Source organism: Martes martes, assembly GCF_963455335.1.
Source record: "Martes martes genome assembly, chromosome: 14".
Lineage (NCBI taxonomy): Eukaryota > Metazoa > Chordata > Mammalia > Carnivora > Mustelidae > Martes > Martes martes.
In genome coordinates, this window is record NC_137902.1 from 81,735,955 (window position 1) to 81,741,954 (window position 6,000).

The window sequence follows — 6,000 nt, forward strand, 5'->3', positions numbered from 1 at the left end:
TGCGTGTAAACTTAGGCCCTCGTGGGTAACGCCAGCCTCCTGCCATGCCCGGCGGGTCCTCTGGGAGCCGAGACCCAGCGCTGCCGGCTGCGCGGATCGCCCACCTGCCCACGGTCTGCTCAGTCGCCACGGGGCTGAGCGCCTGTCGCCAGCCCAGCGCTAGTCAACGCTAGCCTCGGTGTGTCCCCTCGGCCTGGCTATTTAGCCCTTCCAACTCCCCATTGTCCCCTTATGCAGATGAGGAAACAGAAATTAAGGAGTTAGGATAACTAACAAGTGGAATTTAAATCCAGCCAAGCTAGTCCCAGGGTCCAGGCTTCCCCACTAGGTAATTCTCCCTCCTGAAGAGGAGTGTCGGAACGGAGAAGCTGCTGCTGCAGGGCTGGGTCCCAGGCTCGGCCTAGGTCCGGTAACACCACGTTCCGGGCTCATTTCAGCGTAGCTGCACGCTTGGGGTCCTGATGCTGGTTTCTAGGCTAAAGAAACAGTCTTTAGTGAAAAGCAGAAAGTTCTAGAACGCTTATCCCTGGCTTCCCCAGAACGTCTGTGTCAATGTGTGTTCTGTTAGGTAACTTTGTCTTGAAGAATCATAATTGAGCAAAGGTTAAGGACGAACCAATGCATTTTTTATAGGAAAACTAGAATGAATTTTTACCCTAGGACATAGGAGCCAAACAGCCGTCTCAGCACAAGGACGTCTCTCTGGCCAGGGTGATGTGGTGCCTGGAGGCCGTGCGCGAGTTGGTGGGGCGCTCCCCGCCATCGTTCAGGGACCCCGGTTGCCTCCCAGCCGCCACCTCCATCCTGTGGCTTCCGCATTCCCCGAGGGTGACTTCCTGTGCTGGTTCCCTGTGGCTGTTTTAACAAATTACCGCAAATGTGGTGGCTTAAAACGACAGAATTCTGTTCTCTCAGAGTTCTGAAGGCGGAAGTCCGAATGCGGGCATCGGCGGGGCCCTGCCCCCGAGGGCTCGACGGACACAGTCCTCCTTGCCTCTCCCTCCTCGGCTTGCATTAGCGCGACTCAGTCTCTGCCTCCCTCTTCCCGGGGCCGCCTGCTCTCTTCCCTTACGAGAACCCTGTCCTTGCATTTAGGATCCACGTGCTTAATCCGGGAGGATCTCGTCATGAGCTCCCGAGCTGAATCGTGTTTGCAAAGGCCTCTTTGCTGATTGAGGTCACCGGGCACCAGGCCCAGGTTCTGGGGCTTCGGATGTGGGCAGACCTTCTGGGGCCACCAGGTGGTCTCCCCCTTGGCGGCAGCCAACTGGGAAAGGAAAAGCACACGGGGGGCTACGCCGGGGGGTGGTGGGGGTGGCCCCGCGTGGGAGAGCCCCGCACACTGCCGTAGCCGGAGCTCAGCCCGTGGGGACTGGGAACTGGTCTGGCTGTGTGTCCAGGAGGACCGAGAGACGGACGCTGAGCCTGGAGCTGCTTCGGACACGCACCCGCGCTCCTGGTGGGCATCTGTACCGGTGACTCTGCAGCGTCCTGTGGCTTCTACAGGGAGTCGCCATCAGCAACCGAGAGGCTCAGCCACCAAGTGCGTGCGGAAAAGGCGGCCCCGGGGCCCTCAGGCCTCTCCTGGTGGGCTAAAGCAGGGCAGCCGGGGCCGCAGGACTTCGGGTGCTCGGCCTTGCCCTACTGGCTGCACGGTGACACGCAGCCGTGACCTGCCACGGAGATCACCGAGACCTTCCCACTCAAGTTCATGTTCCAGGACTCGGGCTGGTGACGGACTGCAGAGATCGAGCGAGTGGTAGATTCTGAAGGCAGGTCTGGGGTGGGGGGGGGCGGTGATTCTTCTCTGAAGGCACCGTTGACTTTCTCGGTGCTGGCACCCCGACCCACAGGAGAGACCCCTCCTCCTCCGCCTGCATGCAGCCCCGACGGAGGCTCCCCGCCGTGGGAGAAAGCCGGCCTCTCCCTGTCCATCTCCTCCTGCCTCAGGGTCAGCCGCTCTGAGGGGGACGCCGGCACTGACCTGTGTGTGTGCCCGGCACCATCTGCCCCCTCGACCGGCCGCTGGGTGTCGTGTCGCACGGCAGCGGGGGCAGGCCCCGTGCTCCCTTCCCGCGGCTGCCAGCGCGCCTCCGTGCTCCGCTCAGCCTCATTCTCACGTTCCCACTGAACCTCAGAACACCGGGGTTCTCTCTCTGATGGGGAGCCAAGACGCACTCTTCAATCTTCGAGGCGGGTTCTGGCCGTGAAGGACTCCAGCGTGGTACAGTAACCACGACCTGAGTCACTCTCCCGCCTTGCACAGCTGAACAAGGCCAAGGTCAGGAGCGGGGCAGTGCGGACACCGGGCAACAGCGGTGTCCGAGATCCCGGAGAGAAGGGAAACTGAGCCCCGTGTGGACGGCGGCCAGGCCCCAGCCCAGGAGGACCCAGAGCCTGGCGACTCTGGTTTGAGAGAGTTTGGAGTGGGGGGTGCTTGGGAGGCCAGAACTTGGGGGTAGAGCGTGGAGAGGAAGGAGGGCGGCTCTCGTATAGCTGGGTGCTGACTAGCTGTGTGGGCAGGTGTGGACAGGAGGCCACGAAGGCAAGGAAGGGAGCAGGTAGAACAATCCTCCGAGCTCGGGGGCCCGGGAAGAGTGTGTGTTCCCGGAGTGGAAAGGCTCTGACGGGGCCGCGAGGAGGAGGGTCCTCGGAGGGATATGGCCTCAGGGGTGGCACCAAATTAGCCTAAACCGCAGGCTGGTCTCGACCCCCTAAACGGAGCTTACGAACAGGCCTCAGAGGATGCCTTTCCGGGTAACTCAACAGAAGTGTACGGTAACTTGCAGGCAGGGAGGTGGGCTACGGGACCCCCACTCCCTTGAAGTGATGGAGTCACCGACATTCCAGCCGATCTGGAAAGACTGTAGGATTCCAGCAACACGACCTTCTGGAAGAGAATGTCTCCCTAGGGAGGTGGCTAAAGGGTCAGTGGTGCCAGGAGTTGTGGGGTATGAATGGGTAGAGCACAGAGGATTTTTAGGACACCCAAAATCCCACCTATTTGTGTATGAGAACTCTGTAGTTTCTCTTCAGTTTTGCTGTGACCCTAAAACTGCTCTAAAAAATAAATCCTATTGGAAAAAAAAGATCACATGGGATGATATTCAAATCCACCATCTATCTAAAGCCCAAAGCCTTCAGTACATGTTTCAGAGATCCGAATTTTTCAGTTTGGAAAGGTAACGTGATTTCCATCTCAGGTGCCATGGGGCCGCATGGAACGCATCTGCTAATCAAACACGGATCTTCCTGCAGCAAATTGAGGACCCGTCACACTTCCATAAACTTCTGTAACTGAAGGCTCTTAAGCAGCCCCACGTCTCTTCAGGCTGGGGTTTGCTGCCGAAGGAGTAACAAACAAAAGTCGTTTTCGCTTCCTAAACTCAGTAAAGATTTGGGCTCTGATGAGCTTCCTCGGTGGGCAGGGAAGCACCCTGGGCCACCGTCCCTGCCGGCCCCACCCGTGCCCAGGCCGGAGGGGGTCGCAGCTGCTCAGTCATGCCCGTGTCTACGGGAGGGGCACTTGGCAACCCCAGGAAGGCTTAGAACTGAGTGAAGAACAGTGTAGGAGGAGCAGCCCCCCCGAGCCGATACCTGTGTGTGAAGCAGTCTGCAGAATGTTGGTATTTTGTATCCTGGGAACATGCTGACCCACTGCCCATTTATAAAAGAGCTGGAGGACAAAAGTAGCCGTGGGTGGCTTGGCAACCCGGTACTCCTAGCAACCGCCCCGAGCCCCGGCAGCCCCAGCGGCGGGAGAAACGCGCTCGTCCGCTGCCAGCTGCTTTCTAAAAGACGGGCACAAACGCCGACGTCCCCTTCCTCTGGCTGCAGCGTGACCATGCGTGTCTCCGTGAGCCGCCTCGAGACCACGGTTCACGAGTCAGATTGACGGCAGCAGCGGTGGCGCGGGCTCTCCGCCGGCACCGGTGTGTTGGTGCAGGGACGAGCTGCACCCGTCGCGCACCCACCCGTCTAGACCGCTTTCCGTCCGCAGTCGTTTCAGGAACCACGGGAGAGGCTGTCAGGGTTATTTCCGACTGAAGATGTGTCCTCCCCCTGAGAGCGGGAATCCAGGAGCCGGTGCTGCTGGCTGTGGCCCCGGCCCTTCTAGAAGCTTGTGCTGGGAGGGGGATTCTGTGCTGGCCCTAACCTGAAGTCCGGTGTGCATTCGCGGGCCACCGGGAGGATGCAGACACGGACTCCGGGGCCTGGGTGGGACCCGAGGCTCTGCGTCCCCAACACGCACCACGGGCTGGGCTGAGTCGTGAGATTCTCAGGGACGCCTGCTTCCCGAACATCCGGCTTTCCCTAGAGCCTTGGCATCTCCTAGCCGTTCCAGAAAGCCCAAGCCAGAGAGGACTTGGGGGGCAGCTTCTGCCCCACACTGGGCAGAGGGAAGAGGGACCCAGGGAGCACAGATCGTGGTGGAAAATAAGCCAGGGCTGGCCCAGCGGGGTCGGGGCTGCTGCAGGAATCGAGTCTCTGCCCGCTGCGGAAAGGGGGGCCCTGAGCAGCACCCACAGTTCATTAACATGCCGCAGAGAGGGCTCAGGGCGTCTGGATCGCTGCGTCTTCGAAGTGACTGTGCAAAGCGCTGGTGCCGTGTCCCATTCATCCCCCGGGGGCCCATATCACTCAGGCTGACGTCGTGAGGCTTGGGGGTTTGTGGGGGAATGGGCACCCCTTGCTCAGGCTCTTTCACATTCTGGAAGGAGGCAGCCGGCCGCCTGCCTTAGCACTTTCAAGCACCCATCCGGCTCGGTGTGACGTGTCTGGGGCCTCCTTGTGCAGCCAGAAGGCAGAGGCTGATCTGAGGAAAGGGGAGCTGGGGGCGGGGGGGTGGGAGGCGGCCAGAAACTGAAATGATTCCCAGCAGAAAGCTTCGCCTGCAGCTGTGGAGATGGGGGTGGGTGCTGCCTGTGCCCCAAAACGTTTGCCACTGGCATGATGGTGGTTTTTTCTCATTTATTCATTCAAGGATTTCCCATTTGGCACAGAAGGGCAGGGGGCCCCAGGCAGGGGAGGTCACCGGCTCTGGGTCACGGTCAGTGTTGGATGTGGGCTTCCTGCTCAGCCCGTCCACCTCCGGAACCCGGGCCCCTAAGCCCCTACCACGCTGCCCCTCACCTGCCTGGCCCAGCTGTTCCCCGGATCCCAGAGCAGGGAGGTGTGCGCCAGACTAGCCGGGCACTTGGAACATGAGGGGGGACGCTGAGGCTCGGAGGATGCTCAGTCCCCTCTGGACTGTGGGCAGCACAGCCGTCGTGTGAGCGGAACACGGGTGCTTCTGCTCCCACCACTGCACCGCATACGGGAGATACCCGGCTCAACTCTGAGACGGTCACCCCCACTCTCACCCCCAGATGCTTGCCCGGCCGCCGCATGCCCCTGGGCCCTCGTCGGTGGGCCCCGTAGTCCGTAGCCTGCCTGGTGATTTCAGTGCCGGGGGAGGCAGCCGGAGAGAGCGCTGTATGTACATCAGGAAACGGGTTCACTGTCGTCAGCACCACGATCAACCCTGTGTCCCCGGAAAGGAAGAAGTGCCCGTGGGCCCCGTTCCTTCCCGGCTTCCCTGAGGCCTCCCCGACGCACCCACCTGCCACTTAGGGATAGAAGCGTCCAGAAGCAAACTTCTCCACATGATGGCTAAGTCATGGCCTACACCTTCCATGAAAATACGCCCAAAGTATGGCTCAAAGCCTTAGAAAGGACTTGGTGTGTATGGTCTGTCAGCTAAATGGCAGGTTTTTGTTTTGCTGTGAAGGAAAGAATTTTTCTTTTTTTTTTTTTAAGATTTTATTTGTTTGATTTGTTTGTTTTATTTTATTCATTTATTTATTTATTTATTGACAGAGAGTGGACGCAAGAGAGAGCAGGAGTGGGAGGAGGGGCTGAGCAGGGAGCCCTATACGGGGCTCGATCCCAGGACCTGGGATCATGACCTGCGCCAAAGACAGAGGCTTAACCCACTGAGCCACGCAGGCAGCCCCAGAA